Source organism: Hyla sarda, chromosome 7, assembly GCF_029499605.1.
Source record: "Hyla sarda isolate aHylSar1 chromosome 7, aHylSar1.hap1, whole genome shotgun sequence".
Lineage (NCBI taxonomy): Eukaryota > Metazoa > Chordata > Amphibia > Anura > Hylidae > Hyla > Hyla sarda.
This window is the reverse complement of record NC_079195.1, coordinates 158,359,176-158,374,725: the sequence shown is the minus strand read 5'-3', so window position 1 is coordinate 158,374,725 and position 15,550 is coordinate 158,359,176. Positions and strand designations below refer to the sequence as shown.

Below are 15,550 nucleotides of genomic sequence, written 5' to 3'. Positions count from 1 at the left end.
GAGGGCAAATTTTTTAGGCTGTGATCTGTAGTTTTTATCGGTCCCACTTTTGCTTATATTTAACTTTTTATAAATTTTTATAATTTTTTTGGAATAAAAGATGACAAAAAAAGCAGCAATTTTGGACTTTTATTTTTACATTTACACTGTTCACGGGATATTTAACAATATATTTTGATAGTTCAGACATTTATGCACGCAGAGATACCAAATATGTTTATTAATTATTTTTTTACGCTTGTTTGGGGGGAAAATGGGAAAAATTTATGATTTACATTTTTATTGGGGAGGGGCTTTTTATATTTTTTACCCCCCCCCCCCACACTTTAATAACCCCCATAGGGGACTATTTATAGCAATCACTTGATTGTTAATACTGGTCAGTGCTATGCATAGGGCATACCACTGATCAGTGTTATCGGCTATCATCTGCTCTGCTCTGCTCGATGTCAGACCAGAGCAGAAGACCCCTGGAGACGGAATGAGGCAGGTGAGGGGACCTCCAGCCCTCATGCTGGATGATGGGATCCCCGCGGCAGCGCTGTTTCCTCCGCATCTCAAACTCCCAGCGGGAAACTCGCTGTAAACCCCTGCCTGTGTAAATGTACCCTAAAAACACTACACTACACCACACCTATACCACACTACACAAAATAAAGAGTAAAACACTAATATACACAGACCCTTACACAGTTACCCCTCCACCCAAGCCCACTGTTTCCTAAAGGAGCCTCTAGCTGTTTCAAAACAACAACTCCCAGCATTGCCGGACAGGCATGCTGGGAGTTTTGCAACAGCTGGAGGCACCCTGCTTAGGATACACTGCTGTAGGGCATTTTGGTGGAGGAGGCAAGCGCCATGCTTGCTTCCGAGTGCACCCCTATGCAAATCCCTAATTTAGGCCTCAAATGACGCTCTCTCCCTCCAGAGTCCAGTCGTATTTCAAGGCAACAGTTTAGGGCCACATATAGGATATTTCCATACTTCTACACCTTATGAAAAGGAAACGTTTGGGGCTGCACCAGCATTTTAGTGTAAGAATATAAAATTTTTTACACTTACATGCTCATATTGCTGCATACTTTTTATTTTCACAAGAGCTAAAAGTTTTTAACTTAATTTTCCCCCAAGTACGGAAATACCTCATATGTGGACACAAAGCGATTAGCGGGTGCACAACATGGCTCAGGAGTGAGAGCACACCATGTACATTTGAGGCCTAAATTGGTGATTTGCACAAGGGTGGCTTATAGTTGCAGTGGTTCTGACATAAACAAAAAGAAAAAAAACCCACTCACTTGTGACCCCATTTGAAAACTACACCCCTCATGGAAAAGTAATAAAGGGTGCAGTGAGCATTTACACCTCACAAATTTTTAGAACAGTGGTCCGTGAAAATGAAAAATTCTCGAAAATGTTCGAAAAATGTGTCACGCGCCAGTCACGCTCTCGCGTCCCGTCACTTAAGGATGGAGGGTGTATCGCCGGGTGGTGATCGGACCGGGATGACTGCTGTTATCTATCAGCAGGCATCCCGTGGCAATGCCTAGGGGGGTTCTGAGATCCCCCCCATGTCAGCGATCGCGGCAAATCATTGGACAATTCAGACCAGTGATTTGCCCGCGATCCGGGCCAATCGGGTCACTGGTGACCAGATCGCCCGGAAAATAAGAATGATCGGAGCTGTCAGATACAGCTCCGATCATCCTAAAGGAGAGGAGTGAGGTGGCAGTGTTGCCACCGCCTCCTATTCCCTGCCATTGGTCGGTAATGCTGACTACCAATGGCAGGAGGGGGGCGGGGTGGGGGGTGGGGTTGGGTTAGAGTTCATTTCCCCCGCTCTGCCCACCGATCAAAGTCGGGGCAGAGCGGGGGGAACACGGGCGGCAAGGGGGGAGCATGGCCCAGCTTACACGGACCGGCAGAGGCATCCTAGACCAGCGGCAGCATCGACACAGGAGGAGCGGCAGGAAAGTGCGGCGGAGATGTCTGCAGCGAAGATCGCGGTAAGTGATCTTCTCTGTGGCCTTCTAAAAGCTGAAAAACTACAACTCCCAGGATGCCCAGACAGCCAAAGGCCGTCTGGGCATGCTGGGAGTTGTAGTTTTGCAACATCTAGAGGGTCACAGTTTGGAGACCACTATACAGTGGTCTCCAAACTGTAGCAATCCAGATGTTGCAAAACTACAACTCCCAGCATAGCCAGACAGTCAGGGATGCTGGGCTTGTAGTTTTGCAATATCTGGTCCTTCATATGTTGCAGAACTACAACTCCCAGCATGCCTGAACAGTCTGGGCATGCTTGGAGTTGTAGTTTTGCAACATCCGGAGGGCTACAGTTTGGAGACCACTACTTAGCGGTCTCCAAACTGTTCATCCCCAGTTGTTGCATAACTACAACTCCTAGCATGCCGAGACTGTCCAGGCATGCTGGGAGTTTTAGTTCTGCAACTTCTGAAGGGCCAGATATTGCAGAACTACAAGCTCAGAATCCCTGACTGTCTGGCCATGCTGGGAATTGTAGTTTTGCAACAGCTGGAAGCACATTGGTTGGATTGGTCATCACTGAGCTAGAGTCTGTTTCCTAACTCAGTGGTTCCCCACCAGTGTTCCTACAGCTGTTGTAAAACTACAACTCCCAGCATGTACATGTCAGTGCATTCTGGGAGTTGTCATTTTGCCACAGCTGAAGGTTACAGTGGGTTTCCTTCTACAAGTTTGAGCTGCGGCAAATTTTCCGCCACAGCTCAAACTCCCAGTGGAAAACTTACTGTGACTCCCGCCTGTGTGAATGTACCCTAAAAACACTACACTACACTAACAAATAATAAAAAGTAAAAACACTACATATACACCCCCTTACACGTCCTGTCCCGTCCCCAAATAAAAATTAAAAACGTCTCATACAGCAGTGTTTCCTAAACGGAGCCTCCAGCTGTTGCAACACCACAACCTCGAGTATTGCAGCCATAGACTGTCCTGGCAGGCTGGGAGTCTTGCAACAGCTGGAGGCACCCTGTTTGAGAAAAAACACTGCTGAAGGGTTTTACTGTAGGTAACCGAGTCTGCGCCTATTGCAAATTCCTTATTTAGGCCTCAAATGCACATGGCGCTCTCTCACTTCAGAGCCCTGTCTTATTTCAAGGCAACAGTTTAGGGCTACATATGGGGTATTTCCGTACTCGGGAGAAATTGCACTACAAATTTTGGGGGGATTTTTCTCAATTTACCCCTTATGAAAAGGTAAAGTTGGGGGCTACACTAGCATGTTAGTGTAAACAAGTTAAACATTTTTACACTAACATGCTGGTTTTGCCCCGTACTTTTCATTTTCGCAAGAGGTAAAAGGAGAAAATGACCCCCAAAATTTGTACGGAAATACCCCATATGTGTACGTAAAATGCTCTGAGGAAGAACTACATGGCTCAGGAGTGAGAGAGCACCATGTACATTTGAGGCTTAAATTGGTGATTTGCACAGGGGTGGCTGATTGTTACAGCGGTTCTGAGATATACGCAAAAAAAAAAAAAAAAAACAAAGCACCCACATGTGACCCCATTTTGGAAACTACACCCCTCACGGAATATAACAAGGGATATAGTGAGCCTTAACACCCTTCACGTCTTTGACAAATTTTCGTTAAAGTTGGACATGAAAATAAAAAAATAAAATTTTTCCCCTGAAATTTTTCATTTTCACAAGGGGCAATAGGAAAAAAGCCCCCCAAAATGTGTAACCCCATTTCATCTGAGTATATAAATACCCCATAAGTGGAATTAAATTGCTCTGCGGGCGAACTACAATGCTCAGAAGAGAAGGAGTGCCATTAGGCTTTTTGAGAAAGAATTAGGCTGGAATTGAAGGCTGTGTGTGTTTACAAAGCCCCCATTGTGTCAGAACAGTGGACTCCCTCCACATGTGACCCCATTTTGGAAACTACACCCCACACAGAATGTAACAAGGGGTACAGTGAGCATTTACGCTCCCCAGATGTGTCTGACAGATTTTTTGAACAGTCATCCGTAAAAATGAAAAAAATTTAAATTTTGGGGGGGGGGGAACGAACTTTAGTGAATAAAAATATTTTCATTTACACATCCGACTAACGAAAAGTCGTCAACATCTGTGGGGTGTTAAGGCTCACTGGACCCCTTGTTACGTGCCTTCAGGGGTGTAGTTTCCAAAATAGCATGGCATGTGTTTTTTTTTTTTTTGCTGTTCTGGCACCATAGGGGCGTCCTAAATGTGACATGCCCCTCAAAAACCATTTCAGAAAAATTCACTCTCCAAACTCCCAATGTTGCTTCTTCCCTTCTGTGCCCTCTACTGCGCCCACCGAACACTTGACATACACATGAGGGATTTCCTTACTCGAGATAAACTGGGTTACAAATTTTGGGGTGGCTTTTTCTCCTATTACCTCTTGTAAAAATTAAAAAACTGGGTCTACAAGTACATGCAAGCGTAAAAAATGAAGATTTAGAATTTTCTCCTTCACTTTGCAGCTATTCCTGTGAAACACCTAAAGGGTTAACAAACTTTCTGAATGTCATTTTGAATACATTGAGGGGTGCAGTTTTTATAATGGGGTCATTTATGGAGTATTTCTAATATGAAGGCCCTTAAAATCCACTTAAAAACTGAACTGGTCCCTTAAAAATTCCGATTTTGAAAATTTTTGAAAAAATTGGAAAATTGCTGCTGAACTCTGAAGCCCTCTGATGTCTTCCAAAAGTAAAAACATGGCAACTTTATAATGAAAATATAAAGTAGACATATTGAATTTGTGAATCAATATATCATTTATTTGGAATGTCTGATTTCCTTTCAAGCAGAGAGCTTCAAAGTTAGAAAAATGCTAAATTTTGTCATCAAATTTTTGGAATTGTTCACCAAGAAATGATACAAGTATCGACAAAAATTTACCACTAACATGAAGTAGAATATGTCACGAAAAAACTCTCTGAATCAGAATGAAAAGTAAAAGCATCTCAGTTATTAATGCTTAAAGTGACAGTGGTCAGAATTGAAAAAAATGCGCCCGTCCTTAGGGTTATAATGGGCTCCGTCCCCAAGGAGTTAAATGCTTACTGCACCCCTTGTTACATTCTGTGAGGGGTGTAGTTTCCAAAATGGGGTCACATATAAGGGAGTCCACTGTTTTGGCACCATGGGGGCTTTGTAAACGCACATAGCCCCCCAGTTGCAGAAAAATTCTCTCTCCAAAAGCCCAATTTTTCTACATTCAAATGAGTCCGTAGAGCACTTTATGTCCAAATGGGGGATATTTCTATCAAAAAATGCCCTCCAAAATGTGTAACCCCATTTCTTCTATCACCCCTTAATGGCGGCCAAACCATGTGATCAAATGTGGTACAAAAGTGATGACGAACATGTGTGCTAATTTTCACATTGTTCTGACCAGTAATTACAAAGAAAACCATGTATGCAGAATGTTGAGCAACTCAATATGGCCGCCAAATCTGGTGATCAATTGTGGTGCAGAAAGCAATCATAAACATGTGTGCTAATTTTCACAGGGTTCTGACCAGCAATTTCAGAGAAAACTATGTTTGCAGAATATTGCACAATCCAATATGGCTGCCATATCTGGTGATGAACTATTGTACAGAAATATAACTTTTTATATTAATAGTGTACATATTACACACATAAAAAAAAAAAAAATACATATCATTATTAATGCTATCTGAATGTTATTGGCGAGCGGTGGCCATATTGATTATGCAAATTAACCAGCTTTGACAACCTTGGTACAGGAGGCAACTATGAACATGTCTGTCAAATTATAAGTTATTCTGACAAATGTTTTCAGAGAAGAGGTTTGTAGAATATTGTGCAATCCAATATGGCGGCCACACCATGTGACCAAAAGTCTTATAATTAACCTCTTAAGGACCCACGACGTACCGGTACGTCATGAGTCCACTCCCGTTCTATAACGCAGGGCCACGGCGTGTTTAACCCTTTAGACGCGGCATTCAAAGTTGAACGCCACATCTAAAGTGAAAGTAAAACCCTGCCAGTTAGCTCAGGGAGCTGTTCGGGCTCACCGCGGCGAAATCGCGGCATCCCGAACAGCTTACAAGACAGCCGGAGGATCCCTACCTGCCTCCATGCTGTCCAATCGGGGAATGACTGATCAGTGCCCGAGATCCAGGCATGAGCAGTCAAGCGGCAGAATCATCGATCAGTTGTTTCTTATAAGAAATCACCGATCAATGTAAAAGATAGGTGTGTGCAGTGTTATAGCTCCCTATTTCCTAATAAAAGTTTGAATCACCCCCCCTTTTCCCATAAAAAAAAAAAAACTGTAAATAAATTTTTGGTAACTTTTTATTTCATGAAAAAAATTTATAAAAAGCGATCAATAAGTTCAATCAATACAAAAATGGTATCGCTAAAAACTTTAGATCCCAGTGCAAGAAATTACCCTTCATACCACCCTATACGCGGAAAAATAAAAGTTATAGGGGTCAGAATATGACAATTTTAAACGTATAAATTTTCCTGCATGTAGTTATGATTTTTTCCAGAAGTACGACAAAATTAAACCTATATAAGTAGGGTATCATTTTAATCATATGGACCTACAGAATAAAGAGGTGTCATTTTTACGGAAAATTATACTGTGTAAAAACTGAAGCCCCCAAAAGTTACAAAATGGCATTTTTTTTTAAATTTTGTCTCACAATGATTTTTTTTTTCCATTTCGTCGTAGATTTTTGGGTAAAATGACTGATGTCATTACAAAGTAAAATTGGTGGTGCAAAAAATAAGCCATTATATGGATTTTTAGGTGCAAAATTTAAAGTTATGATTTTTTAAAGGTAAGGAGGAAAAAACGAAAATGCAAAAACCCCGGGTCCTTAAGGGGTTAGCAAATCTGACTCGGGACAACAGTGTCATCACATACAGCACATAATATACCTGTAGCTTCAGAGAAGAAATTTTTGAATGTTGTGCAAAATTGCCACAAAAACCAAGATAGCGGCCTTACCACGTGACCTATGACCTTTATATTACATAAGATTATGCACAGCTCATGGGTGTACCACTATGCAAAGTCACATGAGTTTTCGAGTTACAGTGCAGCAGATATAAGCATTTGAAATTTGTGGCTGAATAATAATAATAATAATAATCTGAGCAAAAACAATAGGTGTCCTATCCACCTTAAAATAAACAAACATACATATGTGGTATAGCAATGTGCAGATATCTACGAATTATTAAAACATAATAAGTATTCTTTACAGTGACTGGCGTCAACATATAATAATAATCTAAAAAAATTTTACCCAAAATTGCTAATTTTTGGTCACATTAAATCCTAGAAAAAAAAAACGAGTAAAAAAAAAAAAAGTGACCAAAAAGTAACAAGTACACAAAAGTGGTATCGATTGAAAGTAAAGATCACAGGGCAAAAAATGAGCCCTCATACAGTCCTCTGTACAGAAATCTAAAGTTATAGGGATAAGAATAGGGCAAGTTTAACTTTTTTTTTTTTTTTAAGAAGTAGTACAGTAACAGACAAGTGAGTTGTTGGGTGGGTACCGTTTTAATTATACTGACCCACAGAATAGAGATAACCTACCAGTTTTACTGTAACGTGCACTGTGTAAAATGAAAGAGTTGCAAAGTTGCATTGTTTTTCTTTCAATTTTCCCCCACAAATTTTTTTCTGGCTACTGAAGTTGAGGCTATAATAGGTTTGAATGCAGCAGTTCCTGATTCCCATGAGTTTCTAAAAAAAAAACAGTCAATTTCTCCATGGGGTCCTCAGGGGAGCCAATGTCCACAAATGGAAGAGCCATCTTTTTAGAGATGTTTGCCACCTGAGGATCAATCTTAGTAGCTTTCTCCCATGCCACTACTACTTCTTCAAAAAAGGGGTATTTATGCTTTAGTAAGAATTTTTTTTTAATCTGATCTCTTCCACTCTCTCTTAGGCTCCTTTCACACTATGTATTGTTCCGTTTAGGAACTGACGTCAGAAGTTCCGTCACTACATCGGGGAAAACCGGACGTTCCAAAACCCCTGACGGCCGCGACTAAATCGCATTGCAGCCTATGGGGTTTTGTAACTGTCCATTTGCACCCGTATATGCCCGTAATTCATTACGGACGTTATACAGTGACGGGACATCGTGGCGGAAAACTTACTGCATACAGTAATTTTTCCGCCATGATGTCCCGTCACTATATAACGTCCGTAAGGAATTACGGGCATATACGGGTGCAAACGGGCAGTTCCAAAACCCCATAGGCTGCAATGCGATTTAGTTGCGGCCGTCAGGAGTTTTGTAACGGCAGGTTTTCCCCGATGTAGTAACGGAACTTCTGTAAATGTTACATAGTTAGTATGGTTGAAAAAAGACATACGTCCATCAAGTCCAACCAGGGAATTGAAGTGAAGGGTGTAAGGGGATAAGGGAAAGGGATGTTGTTACGCCGAGCGCTCCGGGTCCCCGCTCCTCCCCGGAGCGCTCGCAACATCCTCGCAACTGCAGCGCCCCGGTCAGATCTGCTGACCGGGTGCGCTGCGATACCTCTCCCAGCCGGGATGCGATTCGCGATGCGGGTGGCGCCCGCTCGCGATGCGCACCCCGGCTCCCGTACCTGACTCGCTCTCCGTCGGTCCTGTCCCGGCGCGCGCGGCCCCGCTCCTTAGGGCGCGCGCGCGCCGGGTCTCTGCGATTTAAAGGGCCACTGCGCCGTTGATTGGCGCAGTTGGCTTAATCAGTGTGTTCACCTGTGCACTCCCTATTTATACCTCACTTCCCCTGCACTCCCTCGCCGGATCTTGTTGCCATTGTGCCAGTGAAAGCGTTTCCTTGTGTGTTCCTAGCCTGTGTTCCAGACCTCCTGCCGTTGCCCCTGACTACGATCCTTGCTGCCTGCCCCGACCTTCTGCTACGTCCGACCTTGCTCTTGTCTACTCCCTTGTACCGTGCCTATCTTCAGCAGTCAGAGAGGTTGAGCCGTTGCTAGTGGATACGACCTGGTTACTACCGCCGCTGCAAGACCATCCCGCTTTGCGGTGGGCTCTGGTGAATACCAGTAGTAACTTAGAACCGGTCCACTAGCACGGTCCACGCCAATCCCTCTCTGGCACAGAGGATCCACCTCCTGCCAGCCGAATCGTGACAGATGTAGTTATATAATTCTGCAAAAGCATTAATGTTATTTTGTTCCAGGAATGTATCTAACCCTGTTTTGAAGCTGTTAATTGTTCCTGCTGTGACCAGTTCCTGAGGTAGACCGTTCCATAAATTCACAGTCCTCACGGTAAAGAAGGCGTGTCGCCCCTTTAGACTAAACCTTTTCTTCTCCAGACGGAGGGAGTGCCCCCTCGTCCTTTGGGGGGGGGGGGGTTTAACCTGGAACAGTTTTTCTTCATATTTTTTGTATGGGCCATTTATATACTTATATACGTTTATCATATCCCCCCTTAAACGTCTCTTCTCAAGACTAAACAATTATAACTCCTTTAATTGCTCCTCATAGCTAAGAGTTCCATGCCCCATATTAGTTTAGTCGCGCGTCTCTGCACCCTTTCCAACTCCGCAGTGTCCCTTTTATGAACAGGCGACCAAAACTGAACAGCATATTCCAGGTGAGGCCGTACCAATGCTTTATAAAGGGGGAGTATTATGTCCCTGTCCCTTGAGTCCATGCCTCTTTTTATACATGACAATATCCTGCCGGCTTTGGAAGCAGCAGCCTGACATTGCATGCTATTCTGTAGTCTGTGAAGTACAAGTACACCCAGATCCTTCTCTGCCAGTTTAATCCCCCCTAAGACATACGATGCATGCATGTTATTAGTACCCAGATGCATAACTTTACATTTATCCACATTGAACCTCCTTTGCCAAGTGGATTCCCAGACACTTAGTCCATCCAAGTCATCTTGTAACTTATGCACATCCTCTATAGACTGTATCGTGCTACAAAGCTTGGTGTCATCTGCAAAGATAGAAACAGAGCTGTTAATACCATCCTCTATATCATTGATAAATAAATTAAACAACAGCGGGCCCAGTACTGAACCTTGGGGTACACCACTAATTACCAGGGACCAATCAGAGTACGAATCATTGACCACCACTCTCTGGGTACGATCCATGAGCCAGTGTTCAATCCAGTTACAAACTAAAGTTTCCAAGCCCAAAGACCTTAACTTACCTGTCAGATGTCTGTGAAGGACAGTATCAAATGCTTTGGCAAAATCCAGAAACACTATATCCATAGCCATTCCTCTGTCAAGGCTTCTACTTACCTCTTCATAAAAGCAAATTAGATTGGTTTGACAACTTCTATCCTTAGTAAACCCATGCTGGCTATCACTTATAATACTATTATCCCCTATGTATTCCTGTATGTAATCCCTTATAAGTCCTTCAAACAATTTACCCACAATGCACGTTAGACTTACCGGTCTATAATTGCCTGGCGAAGACCTTGAGCCCTTCTTGAAGATTGGCACCACATTCGCCTTGCGCCAGTCCCTTGGCACAATACCAGACACCAGAGAATCTCTAAATATCATGAAAAAGGATACAGATATTACTGAACTTACCTCTCTAAGAACTCTTGGGTGTAGTCAATCCGGCTCTGGAGATTTGCTTACATTTACTTTACTTAACTTACCTTGTACCATCTCTACATTAAGCCAGTTCAGTACATTACATGATGTGTTACCAGCACTGACCTGGCCAATGTCAGCTCCTTTTTCCATAGTGTATACAGAACTAAAGAACCCATTCAGTAGCTCCGCCTTCTCTTGATCGCCCGTGACAACTTCCCCATTATCATTATTAAGGGGTCCTACATGCTCTGTCCTTGGTTTTTTTGTATTTATATATCTAAAAAAATATTTAGGATTAGTTTTGCTTTCTTTGGCCACCTGTCTCTCATTTAGAATTTTTGCTGTTTTTATTACATTTTTACAGATTTTATTAAGTTCCTTGTACTGTTTAAATGTTATAGCTGACCCATCAGATTTTAATTTTTTGAAGGCAATTTTTTTGTTGTTTATTGCTCTTTTAACATAATTTGTCAGCCATGTAGGATTTAGTTTTAATCGTTTATATTTGTTCCCCTTTGGTATATATTTAGCTGTATAGTTATTTAGAGTTGATTTAAAGATGTCCCATTTACCTTCTGTATCAGTATTTGAGAACACGTCCCCCCAGTCTATGTCCTCTAGTGCAGCCCTCAGCCCAGGGAAGTTTGCCTTTTTAACCCCTTAAGGACTCAGCCCATTTTGGCCTTAAGGACTCAGACAATTTAATTTTGACGTTTTCATTTTTTCCTCCTCGCCTTCTAAAAATCATAACTCTTTTATATTTTCATCCACAGACTAGTATGAGGGCTTGTTTTTTGCGCGACCAGTTGTCCTTTGTAATGACATCACTCATTGTATCATAAAATGTATGGCGCAACCAAAAAACACTATTTTTGTGGGGAAATTAAAACGAAAAACGCAATTTTGCTAATTTTGGAAGGTTTTGTTTTCACGCCGTACAATTTCTGGTAAAAATGACATGTGTTCTTTATTCTGAGGGTCAATACAATTAAAATGATACCCATTATTATATACTTTTATATTATTGTTGCGCTTAAAAAAAATCACAAACTTTTTAACCAAATTAGTACGTTTATAATCCCTTTATTTTGATGACCTATAACTTTTTTATTTTTCCGTATAAGCGGCGGTATGGGGGCTCATTTTTTGCGCCATGATCTGTACTTTTTTTTGATACCACATTTGCATATAAAAAACTTTTAATACATTTTTTATAATTTTTTTTTAAATAAAATGTATTAAAAAAGTAGGAATTTTTGACTTTTTAAATTTTTTTTCGTTCACGCCGTTCACCGTACGGGATCATTAACATTTTATTTTAATAGTTCGGACATTTACGCACGCAGCGATACCAAATATGTCTATAAAAAATGTTTTTTACGCTTTTTGGGGGTAAAATAGGAAAAAACGGACGTTTTACTTTTTTATTGGGGGAGGGGATTTTTCACTTTTTTTTTACTTTTACTTTTACATTTTTTTTTACACTTGAATAGTCCCCATAGGGGACTATTCATAGCAATACCATGATTGCTAATACTGATCTGTTCTATGTATAGGACATAGAACAGATCAGTATTATCGGTCATCTCCTGCTCTGGTCTGCTCGATCACAGACCAGAGCAGGAGACGCCGGGAGCCGCACGGAGGAAGGTGAGGGGACCTCCGTGCGGCGTTATGAACGATCGGATCCCCGCAGCAGCGCTGCGGGCGATCCAATCGTTCATTTTAATCGCTAACTGCCGCAGATGCCGGGATCTGTATTGATCCCGGCACCTGAGGGGTTAATGGCGGACGCCCGCGAGATCGCGGGCGTCGGCCATTGCCGGCGGGTCCCTGGCTGCGATCAGCAGCCGGGATCAGCCGCGCATGACACGGGCATCGCTCTGATGCCAGCGGTTATGCTTAGGACGTAAATGTACGTCCTGGTGCGTTAAGTACCACCTCACCAGGACGTACATTTACGTCCTGCGTCCTTAAGGGGTTAAAGTTATATGTTTTTGCCTTCCCCGTCTGTCTTTGTTTTCTACATTTTAAGTCAAAAGTAACTATATTGTGGTCACTATTACCAAGATTTTCCCGCACAGTTACATTACCAACCAGCTCTGCGTTGTTGGAAATGATCAGATCCAACAAGGCATCACTTCTTGTTGGGTACTCCACAAACTGGCCCATAAAATTATCCTGCAATAAATTTAGGAATTTTCTCCCCTTTGTAGTTTTAGCCAGTTCCTAAACGGATACATAGTGTGAAAGGAGCCTTAATGAGATCTGCTACATATTTATTATTAGAAAAGACTCTTCTCTTTCTTGGGGTTAGTCCCTCAAACATTCTGTATTGGGTAGACTGTGGTTCTCTTACTTCTTCGATATTCATAGTAGTGCAAACTGCCTTGACTAATGGTTCTAAACTTTCTACAGGAAAACCGGCACTCCCGGATAAGGCTGGGTTCACACTACGTTTTCTCCCATACGGGAGCGCATACGGCAGGGGGGAGCTAAAAGCTCGCTCTCCCGTATGTCACCGTATGCGCTCCCGTATGTCATTCATTTCAATGAGCCGGCCGGAGTGAAACGTTCAGTCCGGTCGGCTCATTTTTGCGCCGTATGCACTTTTACAACCGGACCTAAAACTGTGGTCAACCACGGTTTTAGGTCCGGTTGTAAAAGCGCATACGGCGCAAAAATGAGCCGGACGGACCGAACGTTTCACTCCGGTCGGCTCATTGAAATGAATGACATACGGGAGCGCATACGGTGACATACGGGAGCACGAGCTTTTAGCTCCCCCCTGCCGTATGCGCTCCCGTATGGGAGAAAACGTAGTGTGAACCCAGCCTAATTCTTCAGCAGAAGAAACCTCAGAGGCCTCCCCCCCTTTCACCCACCTCTGGGAGTTCTAATCCCTGGCTTCCTACTGAAAAGGAACTTCTTATGGTTTCATGAGAGGTGGAAGGAATTTCGGTAGAAAAGGAGGGACATGGCCTGCCTTATCTAATCTCTAATAAGACCAAAAATGAAAAGTAGTGAAAAAAAATAGGGACACTTACTATCCGACAATAAACCCATAATAAACCATACTGAGAAAAAAATCCCTGCTTACTCTGCATATTTATCAATAAAGAGGGAGTCTCCTCCTCCATGACCTCAAACATGAACTCCTTAAGTGCTAGCAAGTTTCCTTCTGCAAACACCATAACTTGTTCTTTAACAAGGGAATCTCGCGAGGGGCCACAAAAACAATGAACTTATATATATATATATATATATATATATAAATAAAACTCTACGTGTGTGTGTGTGTATGTGCGCGTGTATGTATGTTCCACAAAAACTACTAAACTGCTAAAGATGTTAACATGAAACTTGGCACAAATGTTACTTATATGTCAACAACAAACATAGGATAGGTGATTTAACCCTTACTCATCCCCAGTTGCCAGGGGCGGGGATTATGTTTAAAGTCCCATACAAGTCTATGGGAAATATATGTTACTGCATAACTTCCAAACGGCTGGAGATATCTCGATAATACTTGCTCACATGTCACTTATAATATAGGATAGTTAATTTAACCCTTAACTACCCCCATTTGTGAGGGTTAACCCTTAACTACCCCCATTTGTCCGGGCATGCTGGGAGTAGTAGTTTTGCAACAGCTGGAGGCACCCCTAGTTGGGAAACACTGACCTATACTATACACTACTATATAGTCCAACATGCTGGGAGTTGTAGTTTTGCAACAGCTGGAGGCTGTAGGGTTGTTTGTTACATCTATTTAAAAAGGTACTCCACTGCCCCAATGTTCAGATGATTTAGTTCCAAAAGCCCATTTAGTAATACTACGCCACCTCAATGCAAGTCTCAATGTAAAAAAAAATAAAATACTGTGAAATACCTTGATACTCATTTTTGGTCATATCGCCCAGCACTACCCCACCGCCCCGGCCCCATTGCCTCCCCCATCCCCGTTTTATAATTACCTGTTCCCGGAGCCCAGGCTACTTCTTGCTCCTGCTGCGTCCTGCGTTACAATGTGCTCAATGACGAGTGACGTGCGCGACGTGACGTCACCGTGTGCGCACAGTGACAGTTCAGGAGGACGCCACCGGAGCCAGATGTGGAGTTGACCCCGGGAACAGGTAATTATAAAACCGGGGATGGGGGAGGCAATGGGGTCGGTCGCGGTGCGGCGGGTAGGGGGGGGCGGTCGCGGGTGCGGGGGTCGCGGTGCGGCGGGGGGAGCGGCGGCGGTCATAGGTCTCAGGACCCCTGGACAGGCAGGGGGAAGAGAAGCGGGTGGCGGCGGCGGCCTATGGCACCGCAAAAGCCACTGCAGTGCATTGATTTAAAGCGCCCGCTTTAAATCAATGATCTGCAGCGGTGTCGCGGGGGGATAAATAGCCGATCACTTATACCGGAATATCGGTATAAGTTATCGGCTATCGGCCCTAACCTCCACCGATTATCGGTATCGGCCCTAAAAAAACGATATCGGTCGATCCCCAATAGACAGACCCCTATTTTTTATATTCAGGGACTCTATAGTGACAGGGACTGTTCCCAGGACTGGCACATGGCAAATATGGTGCCAATATTTAAAAAGGGGTCAAAAGGTGACCCCGGGAATTATAGGCCTGTTAGCTTAACCTCGGTTGTATGTAAATTGTTTGAGGGTTTTCTAAGAGATGCTATTTTGGAGTATCTTGATAAAAATAAATGTATGACTCCATATCTGCATGGCTTTACGAGGGATCGGTCCTGTCAAACTAACCTGATCAGCTTTTATGAGGAGGTGAGCTCCAGACTGGACCAGGCGCAATCGATGGATGTCGTATATCTGGATTTTTACAAAGCATTTGATACGGTGCCACATAAAAGGTTGGTGCATAATATGAGAATGCTTGGACTGGGAGAAAATGTGTCCAAGTGGTTAAG

At 43.0% G+C, this 15,550-nt stretch overlaps 1 protein-coding gene across 7 annotated transcripts in view; it reads right to left on the bottom strand.

The window, feature by feature from the left end:
• The window catches only part of KDM2A (lysine demethylase 2A), a 703,602-nt gene that overhangs the window by 485,100 nt on the left and 202,952 nt on the right, over positions 1–15,550 (bottom strand). The window contains exon 1 of one of the 7 annotated variants that reach the window (XM_056531115.1): positions 9,874–9,894. The exons of the other annotated variants lie outside the window; for them this stretch is intronic. The gene's annotated coding sequence lies outside the window, so the exon portion shown is untranslated. Of the gene's footprint in view, positions 1–9,873; positions 9,895–15,550 lie in introns of those variants that run through there. 7 annotated transcript variants of the gene reach the window in all.